Here is a 14,159-nt window from a genome sequence, read left to right as displayed (position 1 = left end):
TTTGCCCTAGTGCCTGCACTGCAGAAGAGGCCTGATGTGCTACTGCTTTACAGCACTCGAGAATCATGGGATCATGGCATGTACAACATGCCAGTCTGTTCTCACAGCTTTGAACAGAAAGAGAACAGTTTAAAAGAATTGTGTGGTACTTATTAGAGTCTTTAAAAGTACAAGCTATTAATAATAGAACGTAGAAGACCCATTATTATTCTGGAAATCTTTATTACTTTATCACAGCGTTCAGATCAGCTTCAGATCTCCACTGTGCAGAGCCTGGGTCTTCCTGGTGAAATTTACACTTCACCTCTCTCGTTCTCCTTCACTGCATCCAGACCAGTAATGCAGGCGTCCATCAATCACACCACAAATGCGTGTCAAGTTTTTTTGTAGCATTTCTTTATTTGTTATTTGTCTGTTGCTGACAGCATCTTCATTGTTTTCAAAATCCACTTTTGCACTTCCTTTTACGCAAGAAGGGTACTAACCCATCATCAGCATGAACACACTAGTCTCCCGGGCCAGGGGCAGGTGGGCTGGGAGCCCCCGCAGACTGAGGGGTGACCCAGGGGCAGCTGCGGGGGGGCAGGTTGGCTGGAGGGGGTGTGTGAAAAGTATTTATATTGTTTCAGGAGAGGAAGTGACCTCAGGGGTGATTGCTTCTTACTGACAGCCGAGTCCGAATCGAATATTTGTAACTAACTCCCTTTATTAATTATTATTATTATTATTATTATTATTATTATTATTATTATTATAGTGCAGCGAAAAGGGCCTATTTACTGAAACTCCTCCTAAAATTCAGTTTGGTAATTAAAAACTCTGTTGTTTTACATTTCTACCAATAAAGTGGATTCAGATGTAATTACATAATACAAATATTTGGTAATGGAAAGAAAATGCAGGTATACTGGACCCGGCCCATCCTCCACAGGCCCGCTGTGGTTCTGCTGTGGGTCCGCTGGGACTCAGGCCGGGTCATCAGTGAGGGGATGATGGGACAGACCAGGAGAGCCCAACTCTGGTCCTCCAGGGCCGCTGTCCAGCCTGAAGGATCCAGCCTGTCTAATTAAGAACATAATAAGTTCAAAGAGGCAATGATGGGCTCAGAAACGTTTGGCCATCCAGCGCTGGCACTGTAGCCCTGGCCTAGAAGTAAACTGGTCTTCGTTCTTCGGGATGAAGACGACACCTGACCTCTGACCTCTGGCCTGCAGTGGAGCTCCATCTCTGTAAGACACTGGTACAGTAGGGCTCACTCAGCACTCAGGGGTCGGGGCACAGGATAGAGATTGAGCCATCTATGCCTGTGGTCGGAGATGTATATATATCCTTAGGAGAAAATCCTACAGCACTCTTTGGCCCCCTGAGAGACTCCTGGACTTCAACTCCTTGAGGGGCGTTTCAGAGGCGTCGGGACATCTGACTCTTGGGGGGGTAGGCATCGCCCTCTTCAGGCAGAGACGGAGCACTGAGCAGACTTGCAGTGGGGCTGGTGATGCCCAGCTTGTCTCTCTAGGTCTGTCTCTCTTACTGAGGTTGGCTCTGTAGCCACTTAATATCCACCAACACCTGCTCCTATGACTCCAAAAATCAGAGCAGCGATCCAAACTCTAGTCTCCCCTGTGACAGTGGACATGACTAACACTGCCAAGAAATACAAGTATTTAATCACAAGATTTCTATTCCTAGAGCTTATCTTTATCAGTGATAGTATAATCCATGGATTGATTTCACCTGTCATCAAAATCTGAGCTCCTGTCACCTAGACCACAAATCCAGCTACCATTCCTCTCCAGATATCACTGATGTCTCTGTTATTAATATAAGATGGCAATAAAATTAGATTTGTGGCTCCCAAAATCAGAGCTACAATCAAAACTCCAGTCTCCTTATTTAGAAATGCAAGGACTATAACTGCTAGGACACACAGGCATTTAAACACAGCTCATCTCCATCAGTAATTTTATCATCCATGAATTAGTTGTATTTTTTATGTAAATCTCAGCTCCTGCCATTGCCCACCACATAAATCTAGTTATTACTCCTCTCCAGATATTGTTGTGTGGGCTTCTCCCTGACTCCTGGCTGAGCGTCTCAGGTGCGACTACTGAGGAATCTGCTACATCACTGCTCTCTCCCTCTGTATCTATCACATGTCCTACCTGACCCCACCCCAACTCTGACTGGCTCTGAACATCTGATCCAGGGGCAGCCATTACTGTTCTGTCGATCTGTAAAAGAGCACAGAGACAGTCAAAAACATGATTTACTTCTGCAGTAAACTCTACTTATTTTCAGCCACATTTTTATGATAATTTTTTAACCATTTTAAAATTTCATTTTTATCACACACACAAGCCCTCACAAACTACCATTTGCCAACAATCTCAGGGCTGTCGGGGTGTTGACCCTGGCGTCCTGACTGAACTCCATTCTGGGCTAAACAACCTCCTTCCTTCGAGATTTTTTGGTGACTCACAATCCTTTCAATAGAGAGGCTGACACACAACAATGCCCGAGGGAATAATTACAACCTGTTCTTCTTCCGTTTTATCATCTTCATATCAATAATAACACAGTGTCGCTCTGCCTTCCTTTGCTGAAATTCCAGCCCTTTCATCCTCCTGCTGGCCCCGCCCGCCCCTGTCGCGGGTTGCTAATTGGCTAACCAAGACCCTGGTGCAGAATCTTCCGATCGAATCCTGCCATCCGGAGATGAGTACGTGGCCAGAGCCTGGAGGCCTGATCCCTCCAATCAAGGAGCCACATGCCTGGACTGGAGAACCAGCTCAAAGCGAGAAGTGGGAAGCTCTGAACTTGCGACATACCAGGCACTACCCGGGAACTTTTATTCGGCTTTGTTACTTGTTGCTTCATAACTGTAGAATGACTCACAGCTCACAGGTACAGTCACAGTTCGACAGCAGTGCCTTTAACCAGCACAGATCTGTGCCCAGTGAGGGATGGATAAGCAACAGCTCGGAAACTCCCATTACATACAGTAAAAGGAGATGTTTGAAACTTTATGAAACTATTGACTGACAGTTATGGTATGTCTTCATCTTATTAATAAAACGTTTACATGGTCTTCATTCTTGCGTCTGGTCTATATGCTCGGTCACTGTACGATTGGGGCAGGGATGTTGTTCCTAGGTCTCCTTGGTCATATCGAGCAATCCTTGAGGTCTTCTGGAGCAGAGGAGCTCAAACGTGGGAGGCCCATAGAGGCCTGGGGGACTTCTTTGATGGCAGACAGTTAATAGGAAAGGGAGCAGCTAGTCCCTGTCACGTCCGCCCCTCCTCTTTAAGGTCTTGTTGAATCACTCCATGAGTCCTTCGATCAGGGAATGGTACACTGAGGCTCCCACCTGGTGGATCATGAAGAGTGTGCACATACCCTTCATTACCTTGGACATCAATGGCATCCCCTGATCTGTCAATAGCTCCTTAGGTCCAGCCCAACCTGGTTAAGGAGGAGATATAGAGAACGGTATAGCCTCTGGGTATCAGGTCACACAGTCGACAATTTCCCATATCCACACTCATCCCCTCGATGGGAGTAGGGGGAGTACTAAAGGGCTTCTAAAAGACTGTGGTGCTGTTGCCTGACATTCCGGGCACCTCGATGATCCAGATAACTCCTGGGCAATAGAAACTTGCTTATATCCTTCCCCACACTGACCCTCTTTTCTGTACCGCGGTAAAGTTAGCTTGAAGTTCGGAAACGATTTTGGCACGCCTGTAGCGTTTTCATGAAACCTTCTAGAGTTACGAAAACACTTGCTTTGTGTCTAAAGTACACGGTGAAGGTTTTCAGAGCCTTCACTTTGTCGTTCTTACGGCATTTTTGTGAAGAGCACCCCCCTATCCCCATGTACTGCCTGTCTAATGGTGCAGTATTGGAAAAAATCATAAAAATAAAGTTTCACAGCCCAAAGCAAGGCTGTGAAAGGTGAGGGGGCCTGCCTAGTGTGTAAAACACTTAGTTGCAGCATCGTGAATGTTGTGCTTGAAAAGCTATTGACTTGTGAAGAGCACCCCCCTATCCCCAAGTACTGCCTGTCTAATGGTGCCTTATTAAAAAAAATCATTAAAAAATTAAGAAAAGTCTCACAACCCAAAGCAAGGCTTGGAAAGATCAAAGGACCTTCCTGGGACTGTTACTGGGCAGCGGAGCACGTTTAGCAACAGACTGCTCCAGCTACGGTGTTCAAGGGAACGTTTCCGCAGGTCTTTCCTCCCGGCGGCTGTCAGGGTGTATAACGCTGCCCTAGGCTGGGACTGTTAGCCCTTCATCTGCTCCTCTATGGACAGCATGTTGCTCCATTGTACTTTTTGGACAATCAGTCTGTATAAACCTATGCACATTTTGCACATATTTGATTGTTTTTACAGTGACTATGACCATCATATTGTGCACACACACCTACTGTATGTATTTATTTTTATTTATTCTATATTTATTTTGTATAATTTTTTGTCTATTCCGATGTCTGTTTTTGCTCGTCTTGGGCAGGACTGCTGTAACACATCAATTTCCCTTCGGGATCAATAAAGTCTTATCTATCTAGTTTATAGAACACTTGGTTGCAGCATTGTGGGTGCTGTGGTTTAAAAGCTATTGGCTCATGAACAGCATTCTCCCTTCCCAGAGCATAGTGCCACATTAAATAGAAGCACAAGAAAAAGAGATTCAGAACTCAAAGCTGTGTCAGTCTTCTGTGTAAAAAAATCGGTTTGAACATCAGGGGAGCTGTTTTTAATAAGCTGCTGAGTAAAGAATATGAATTTTCCTGCTGTCAGTAGTATTCTGTATATAGTTGACCCTTACCTGAATGAAAACAGGACATAAAGGGTTTCAGAAATCAAAGCTCTCTTCCCTGCTTACAGGCTGGATAACTGGAGACTACTTTGTGTGTTTCAGTGCTGTTCTTCGTTCCTATGGTGATGTGTGGGTTGTTCCCCCGAACTAGTATTGAGCAGTATTTCTCGCACTGTGAACGTACTGTACTGTACAGTATGAACACGGCGTTCCCGCAGTGTTCCAGCAAGTGCGTAATTACGCGTCGATGAAAAACCTGAATTAGAGAATTGGCTCACTGACAGTTTTCTGTAGAGGTTGTGAAAATTTCCACAAGTCGGGGTCTTTAAAATGAGTTTGGTTTGAAGGCTTTCGGTGTTTCCCTTGCGAAGATATGGAGATAAAGACTATTTGTGCGCGGTCAAACAAATGGCGTAAGAACGACAAAGTGAAGGCCGTGAAAACCTTCACAATGTACATGATACACAAAGGTCTTTCACAGAGGCTGGCGTGACGTCCGCAGTTGTGCCGTACTAGCCTAGTCTCTGCGATCACAGCGAAAGCTTGTGCTCTCATTTTCAATGTGTATTTTTTCCGCGCGTGTGTTTGTTTGGTAGTTTCTGTTCATTATGGGGTCTTAAGGAAGAGAAAAAAAGATTCTTTAGCGCAACAGTCAACAACAGTGTGCACATCGTTCTAGCCGATCGCTGGGATAGCCATCTATTACGAAAGAACGAAAAATACAAATATGATGAAATCATTCACTATTTCACAGTTGGAGTTGGCTTATTTTAATATAACTGCGTTGTTCACTAAACTCACTATATCAACTATAATGGTCTGTAGGGTATTTCACGGTTAGGGTGGTTTTTGAGGGAACTTCTCTTTGGCTCGAAACGGGGTGGAATTTTCCCCATAAGAAATAGTGGAATTTTTTATTTTCGATTTACGATCTCCCGGCTTCCGAACAGATTCCAGGAACGAATTAGGTTCGGATACCAGGCTATGAGTGTACTACACCCTGGGACATCACAAAGTTTAAACATAAATAAAGGGATATCACTTCCTGTTTCCTCTTATTCAGCAGTCAAATACAATTGCTGGTGTATACAGCTTCGTAATTTCTTTTGTTAATTAAAAACAGCCAATGTGGTGGAACAGTACTGCAACAGATGTACTTCCTTGAGAGCAGCAAGCTGAGCTGTGACACTTACTGCAGGGGTACCAGTCACTGCATCGACTGCAGCGAGTAACTGGAGGATCTTGCCTCTTGAGACAACAGGACCAATTTTTATTTTTAAAACTAGTAACTTTCCCTCTTGTCAGTTTATTTCTGAAGCACGACTGTAACTTTACTGCAACACTTGAAAAGCAGGTAACGTGAATATCACTGCGATACATGTAGGGTGTGCAGGATTGTCTGCAGTCCTGTCATACTTCAAATTTGGTATTTACTTGATGTTAAAAGGCAATTTACTACAGCAATTGTTTTTGCTTTTCAGCATAATCTTTGCTGCTTCAATGAAGAACAGTATAACATCAAGGTTTGATTTCTGTAACTTTTAACTCTATGGGCTCCCTAACACTCTGTTCAGTATGATGAAATATGCCCAGTACTCTTCAGATAGGCTTTTAACTCACACCAGACCTTGACAGCATACTGTATCACTCCTACACTTAAATTTTGTTCCTTGCTACTGACCTTCCTGGATTTAAATAATCTATGTCCATCATACATGTCTGTGCTCCTCCATGTTTACATTCCCTCCCGTAGGCTCCACTCAGTTATGGCTGGTCCTCAGCTCACTGTACATAGGACTAGATCTCAGAATGAGATTACACATGTTTAACCAACAACTTACTTGATACCTTGTATTGACTTGACTGTCAGTGAGGCTAAGAGCACACACAGCTCTGACAGAGACTCACAAGGTTGTGGCGTTACGTGTCTATCAGTCTCAGCACCACTAAACCCTGCGGTAACACCTCTTGATAAAAGTCCTTCAACTTCCAAGTCAATCATCCAGCAGTCCAATCATCCAATGCAAAGCAGAAATGCTCTGATACTCTCTGGTCGACTGGAGTTTGGGGTATAAAGCATGTACTGTATTTATAACTGCAGCTGATAAGAATGCTGTCAGCTGGCAGTAAATTCTGTGTTTTTGATTCAGCTGTGGTCCACTACCATCCTGATACTGTCTCAATTTGAGAGCTGAACAAATCGTCACTGTCTTTTCAGGTGTTATACAAAATAATCTAATCCAGAAAGATTAGGATGCAGAGATGTCAGAAAAAAATACTTTACAATTCAGTAAAGACTTTTTTATTTTCTATGTTGAAACGTAAAAACATAGAAAACACAATTTAACACAGAAAATAAATATAAGGAATTTTTTAAATTATTTTCTACAGACACTACAATCTTTGTAAAGATACTTTTCACATCAATGTGTCCCAGTCCAGTGTATCTGAGTGACCGATAAGCAAAGCTTTTTTGTAAATTGAGCCATTTGACCCATTGTTACACATCTCCTCACTGACAAGCAGAATTTGTCTTTGGACTGTCCCAGCATGTCTTTGGACTGTGGGAGGAAACAGGAGCACCCAGAGGAATCCCACAGAACATCCAAACTCCACACAGACAGCACTGCAAGTCCAGAATCAAAGCTGGGGCCCCAGCTCTGTGAGGCAGCTATGCTGACCAGTACACCACAATGCTGCCTATTCGTTTTAAACAAAAATGTTAAACTTATTTGGATATTTTTCACAGACAGTATATGAGCCTTTACCCAGACTGTAGATTGCTTAGCTTGAGAGCAGTGAGTGTTTGTTCATCTCAGAGCAGCAGAGAAGCAATAGGGTTGTTAACACTGCTCCCACTCTGGGAAAACGAAACCTATGGCGAGCTGCACAGCAGAAATCGCAACTACAGTTCAGCTCAGGCCAGATAGCAAGGAATGAGGAAGTGGCGCTGAAGACAGGCTGCTGTTCCTGTGGAGAGCTCTCTAAATCCCTCCAAAGGTCTCCTGTACCATAAAAACAGTTCCAGCATCGATTCTGCTATTATCACAGTCTCCTTTCCTTAACTGCCTGTATGTTTTCCATAGTATGTCAGATTGCACTTTACTTTGGATTCTTGTGTGTGAAGGAGACTGGGTTTCCAGCAGGCTCAGAGTGTTGCTGGAATGTATGTACAGTATGTATGTTCCTCTCACTAGCAAGTGCTGTGAGTTCAATGCGTCCACCCCTGCAGACTCATGGTAGGATTCGCACACAGGGCACGCTGTGCATTACCATCGATCAGTGAACATTGACTTAGAAAATGTTTCCCATCTGCTCAGTCTTACTGATCTCATCTCTCTTGCTACTGAGTGCACTTATTTCCTTACTTAATGTCATACTTATTTCTCCAATTCCAAAGGTTTCAGAGCAGTACTTTTTAAGTCATGATTTGCTATAATTCTGAAGTAACAGACCCTACTGTATGTATCACTATTTATGATTATCGATGCTCTTTTCTAATACTTTAAGTGTTAAAATACGTCCTCATTGTAGAACGTGCCTTGTGTTCCTGTTTGTAACTTTTTTATTAGGTGTTCTTCAAAGCTGATTAATAAGTTTTCTACTTATAGAATTCATGTATTTAATTGTTCTAAGCAGTAAAATAAGGTTGTGTTGGAGCTGATAATTGCGCAAATTGTGATCTGGAGGGGATCCTTTCCAAGGTCTTGCCTAGGAACCCCAAAAAACTAGAGCCCGCCCTGTGTCTGCACTGCGCAGCTGGGAGGGGGCTGTCCTAGCTGTGTCTGCACTGCGCAGCTGGGAGGGGGCTGACCCAGCTGTGTCTGCACCTATATAAAGAGCAGGAGGCGGACAGGCTGAGCTCAGTCCCTTACATGCACAAAACCTACCATTAACAATTCTCCAAAAGAAGACTAGACCTCATCGGTAAGTTGAATTTATTTTAATCTTTCTGATTTCCTGCAACTCTTTGCTGTAGTGAACTACAGTACATGTGAAACTAATCCAAAAAAAAAAACAAGAACCAAAACTTTTAAAAATGCCAGAAAAACCACACAACTTGTTAAGACAAAATTGTGTTTATCCATTTTGAACAAGTTTTAAAATGTTTTCTTTTAAAATGAACTTTAATTGCACAAATATGAATATTTAAATATCACGATGTGCGGTGTTTGTGAGCTAGTTTGATGGAAGAAGTAGCTGTTTCAGCTGTTCTGGTAACAGTGCTGTCACAACGCCAGGGACATTCCAGAAGAAACGCGCTGCTGTGCGTCACACACCGCAAACTTCAATGTATCACAGAAATGCACCCATCACAATAACCAATAACTGAATTACGAAAATGTTGTCTGATATATAAAGAGGGACACACAAACACAACTTATTCTGTTATATTTTCTTTTAAACTAAAGTGCCAAAAAGGAGTTAAAATGCCTTTTGAATTTATGTGGAAAACAGTACAGGACTAAACTAGATGAGTTATGAGGTTAATAACACTAATTATAATTTTTTTAACTAACATTATACATAGAATTATGTTACCTCTTTAGGAATATAATACATTTTATTTCCAGTCCTGCAGCGGCTGTCTGAGGACAGCTAAACGTCTGCTCAGAATCTGTGAGAGAGAAACACAATCTAGAGTGTCGATAAATACTGCAATGTCAATCAAATGAGAAGATGCAAGAAAATATTGCATCAAATTTCAACAAAACTTATCTCTGAATATTCTGGTCTGAGTAAATGAGGAATGGGTATAATAATAATAATAATAACAATAATAATAATAACAATAATAATAATAATAATAATAATAATAATATCTCTGCACACAGACTGTGATGAGAGTTAATGAACACTATTATTGTTAAGATGATGATAAAGAGGTAGAAGAAAAACAGGGTGGGGCATTTTGCAGGACCCCAGGATTAACACCCTGACTCTTACTAACACTTGTCTCTCACTGACAGTCAGACACTAGTGACCGTTAGTGTGGAAGACCGAAAAGGTCAGGACAGTGACTATACACGGGAAAGGTTTTCTGTTCACACCTAAGACCACTGCAAACTAAAGCCTGTGATTCCTCACACCCATTCAACCAGAGAGAAATGACACAGACTGCAGGATGCCAAATGGCATCTCCCTGTCCTGTTTGTTTGACTTCTGACACTGCCCCTTTCCCTGTATGTTCCTTTGATATGTTAAAGTCTTGCCTACTTTTAATGTATAAAAAGGAAAGTATAACTTCAGTCCAGTGAGCATGTCTTGAGTGCTAGGGGAAACCCTATCTCTGTGATGTGCTCCCCTTCAGCTGATTGTATTAAAGATCTCTGTTGACAATCTCCCAAACTGAGTGAAGACTGAGTTTTCTTCGACAAATATGGTGCCGTGACCCGGATGGCAACGCCGAACCAGTAAGTCTGATCGGACTGGGAAACTACCTCCTTGACACCAGGCGTGCCAACAGAAAAAGGTAAGGGACCTTTTGAAATCCCTATCTGGTGTCGAGAAGAGACTTTCCCAGGCTGACTGAGTTCTTACATGTTGGGCTTACGCCAATCGAACTTTGAGATTGTCTATAGATTTCTCTGGTATAGTGTACACAAATCTGGTCTGGTTATTTAGCGCTCTGGTTTGTGAACTGCTGGAAAGTTCACCTGGTTTTGTGAAGATCTGAATGATCCTTCACCTGGTTATTTAGCGCTCTGGTTTGTGAACTCGGTTAGGGTTTACCTGGTTATAAAGATATTGTGAATTGTTAAATTGGTAATTACTGCAGTATGGGAAATAATGTGATTTAAATTGTGCACAAGGGAAAGGTTAAGTAGATAAAAGAAACGCAGAGTATATCGATTGAAAGAGTTGGCGAGAAAGGAATATTGTGGAAAATAAGGAAAAGGAATGTACGATGTGAATGAAAGTGGGAAGTAGAAAATGCGCGTACGCTGTTTGATATTTTCTTGTTCGCGAACACACACACATACACACAACACCCCAAAAAAAAACACACCTCATAATAAAAGAGCAAATCAATTTGTAACAGGGTTTAAAGGACGTTGGGAGCTGAGTATAGCTCTGACTGGAGCAGTAAAGCAGTAATGCTGGCATTCTGGGGATGGTGAATTACTGATCCAGAAAGATTGGACTGGGGAAAGATCCATAACTGCAAACAAAATAAAGGAGAAAATCCTGCTGATTATATGGAGAGAATGGTCAAACTCTTTGAATTACATTCAGGTATTGATAAACCAAGAATTAATGCAAAAGAAGCAATTGCTGCAACTTTTGTAAGTGGTTTATTTCCTAAAGTTCAAAACCAGTTGAAAACCATCTAACAGTCCTAGCTTAGGGCAGCGTTATACACCCTGACAGCCGCCGGGAGGAAAGACCTGCGGAAATAGCTTTTAGCAAGGAGGTTGTTTAGCCCAAAATGGAGTTTAGTCAGGACGCCAGGGTCAACACCCCAACAGCCCTGAGATTGTTGGCAAATGGTAGTTTGTGAGGGCTTGTGTGTGTGATAAAAATGAAATTTTAAAATGGTTAAAAAATTATCATAAAAATGTGGCTGAAAATAAGTAGAGTTTACTGCAGAAGTAAATCATGTTTTTGACTGTCTCTGTGCTCTTTTACAGATCGACAGAACAGTAATGGCTGCCCCTGAATCAGATGTTCAGAGCCAGTCAGAGTTGGGGTGCGGTCAGGTAGGACATGTTGTGATAGGTATAGAGGCGGAGAGCACTGATGTAGCAGATTCCTCATTAGTCGCGCCCGAGACACTCAGCCAGGAGTCAGGGAGAAGCCCACACAACAAAATCTGGAGAAGAATGATAACTAGATTGATGTGGTGGGCAATGGTAGGAGCTGCGATTTACATCAAAAATACAACTATTTCGTGGATGAAAAAATCACTGATGAAGATAGGTATAGAGGCGGAGAGCACTGATGAAGCAGATTCCTCATTAGTCGCGCCCGAGATACTCTGCCAGGAGTCAGGGAGAAGCCCACACAACAAAATCTGGAGAGGAATGATAACTAGATTTAAGTGGTGGGCAATGGTAGGAGCTGCGATTTACATCAAAAATACAACTAATTCGTGGATGATAAAATCACTGATGAAGATGAGCTCCAGTAGTGATAGTTGTGTGATTAAATGCCTGTGTGGACTAGCAGTTACAGTCCTTGCAGTTAAACATGGGGAGACTGGAGTTTTGATTCCAGCTCTGATTTTGGGAGTCGTAAGTCCAGTTTTACACTTATGGGCTTACATTAGTAACGGAGACATCCGTAATTATCGATGGAATATTGATGGAACCTTGGGGGAACCCATAATAGCTGTATAATACTGCTGAAGGCAGTATCGCTCCATTTTCTACATGGCATTTGGGCGCAACGTGGTCCTGCCAAAGAAGACCTTCCTCATGCTGGAAAAACACCATCCCTGTTATGTACAGGGGGAAAGAATGGTGTCAACACGGTGCTACAATCGGCTTATATAATTTTATGGAAGCCGAGTCAAATAAAAAAAAAGTTAAAGTTAATATTGATGGAACCTTGGGGGAACCCATAATAGCTGTATAATACTGCTGAAGGCAGTATCGCTCCATTTTCTACATGGCATTTGGGCGCAACGTGGTCCTGCCAAAGAAGACCTTCCTCATGCTGGAAAAACACCATCCCTGTTATGTACAGGGGGAAAGAATGGTGTCAACACGGTGCTACAATCGGCTTATATAATTTTATGGAAGCCGAGTCAAATAAAAAAAAAGTTAAAAGTGCCTCATGTTGTCATTTAACATTTAATAATTTAATAATGAATCATTAAAAATGCGTCCGTTTAACTGAAGTCATCAGTCATTAGGTCTTATCCTCATGTCCACCTCCTTGTTCACCACTAGAGGGCATTTGGCACAACCAGGTACGAATCAAAAGCAACAGGGAAGATGAGTTGAAGCATGATATTAAAATAGTGTAAAAGGAAATAGAAGTACAAAGCAACACAAACAATGATTTTCCAAGGAGCTGTGCAGAAAGGAGATTAAAAATTAAACACTTTGAACGTGCAAGCTGAGATTGCCTTATTAGTGCTGTGATTGGAGAAAGTTCTAGTTTTATATTTAATGTATTTATTTATGTATATATGTATATTATGTGTGAATATGTATATGTATTTGTGTGTGTGTTTGTATTTGTGTGTGCAGCTGATTTTAGATACAATGATTTCATGCAATCGTGTCATTACAAGAGCAGTGCAGTTCCTGTTCCCAGAGAAAGTTGACAATACTTCCTCTGCTTGACTGCCTGCAGAGCAAACTGAGCCCTGCTGTTCAGCTGGAGCTGTGTGGTCTTCCCCACAGTCTCTCTCCTGCACACAGAGCACACAGAGCCCTGCTGTGGTCTTCCCCACAGTCCTGCCGGTGTCTCAGCAGGGCTCAGTCTCTCTCCTGCACACAGAGCCCTGAGTGCTGAGTGAGCCCCGCTGTACCAGTGTCTTACAGAGAAGGAGCTCCGCTGCAGGCCAGAGGTCAGAGGTCAGGTGTCGTCTTCATCCCGAAGAACGAAGACCAGTTTCCTTCTAGACCAGGGCTACAGTGCCATCGCTGGACGGCCAAACGTTTCTGGTTTCCCTTCTGCATGAGCCCATTCTGCATTTGCCTCTTTGAACTTATTATGTTCTTAATTAGACAGGCTGGATCCTTCAGGCTGGACAGCGGCCCTGGAGGACCGGATTGGCTCTCCTGGTCTGTCCCATCATCCCCTCACTGATGACCCGGCCTGAGTCCCAGCGGACCCACAGCAGAACCACAGCGGGCCCGTGTAGGATGGGCTGGGTCCAGTATACCTGCGGCCGAATCTTACAGCCCAACAGGTAAGAAAAACATACTAGTATTGCCTGGTTAATTGTTGTCAATGTTGTAAATGTGAACTGGGATGAATAAAATTTGTGAGAACTAAGATGGCCTTTGCTTGTCTGTTATTTAAGATTGCTGCAGTAGACTATTACATTTAGCCCACTATGTGGGACTGGGCAGGAATGTGAAACAGCAGACTGACAGTATTAAACTGCACCGTGAGAAGTGAATTTCAGGAGGACTTCGTTAAGTTACTGGAAACATACAGAATATATATAACAATCATTATTGATCCATAGACTGACACTCTTCACTGCACAACTACAATAATAATAATAATAATAATAATAATAATAATAATAATAATAATAATAATAATAATAATACTTGAATCACACATAAATAATATCCAGGAAATACTTTCCTTCGATCCTGGAGTTCCATGAATATTCCCCACAAGGTGACCTCTTCCACTGAAACAGGAATTA

General features: G+C 42.5%; 1 long non-coding RNA gene across 1 annotated transcript; it reads left to right on the top strand.

Annotated features, from left to right (window-relative positions):
* The first annotated feature begins 8,681 nt into the window (after nucleotides 1-8,681).
* On the top strand, nucleotides 8,682-13,774 carry LOC138242073 (uncharacterized). Its single transcript, XR_011191340.1, has 2 exons — nucleotides 8,682-8,749; nucleotides 11,455-13,774. It is a non-coding gene; the product is annotated as an uncharacterized lncRNA (long non-coding RNA).
* The last annotated feature ends 385 nt before the right edge of the window (nucleotides 13,775-14,159 follow it).

The sequence above is a fragment of the Lepisosteus oculatus genome, chromosome 12 (genome assembly GCF_040954835.1).
Source record: "Lepisosteus oculatus isolate fLepOcu1 chromosome 12, fLepOcu1.hap2, whole genome shotgun sequence".
Lineage (NCBI taxonomy): Eukaryota > Metazoa > Chordata > Actinopteri > Semionotiformes > Lepisosteidae > Lepisosteus > Lepisosteus oculatus.
The sequence above is the reverse complement of the archived record's forward strand: the minus strand, read 5'-3'. Positions and strand labels throughout refer to the sequence as shown.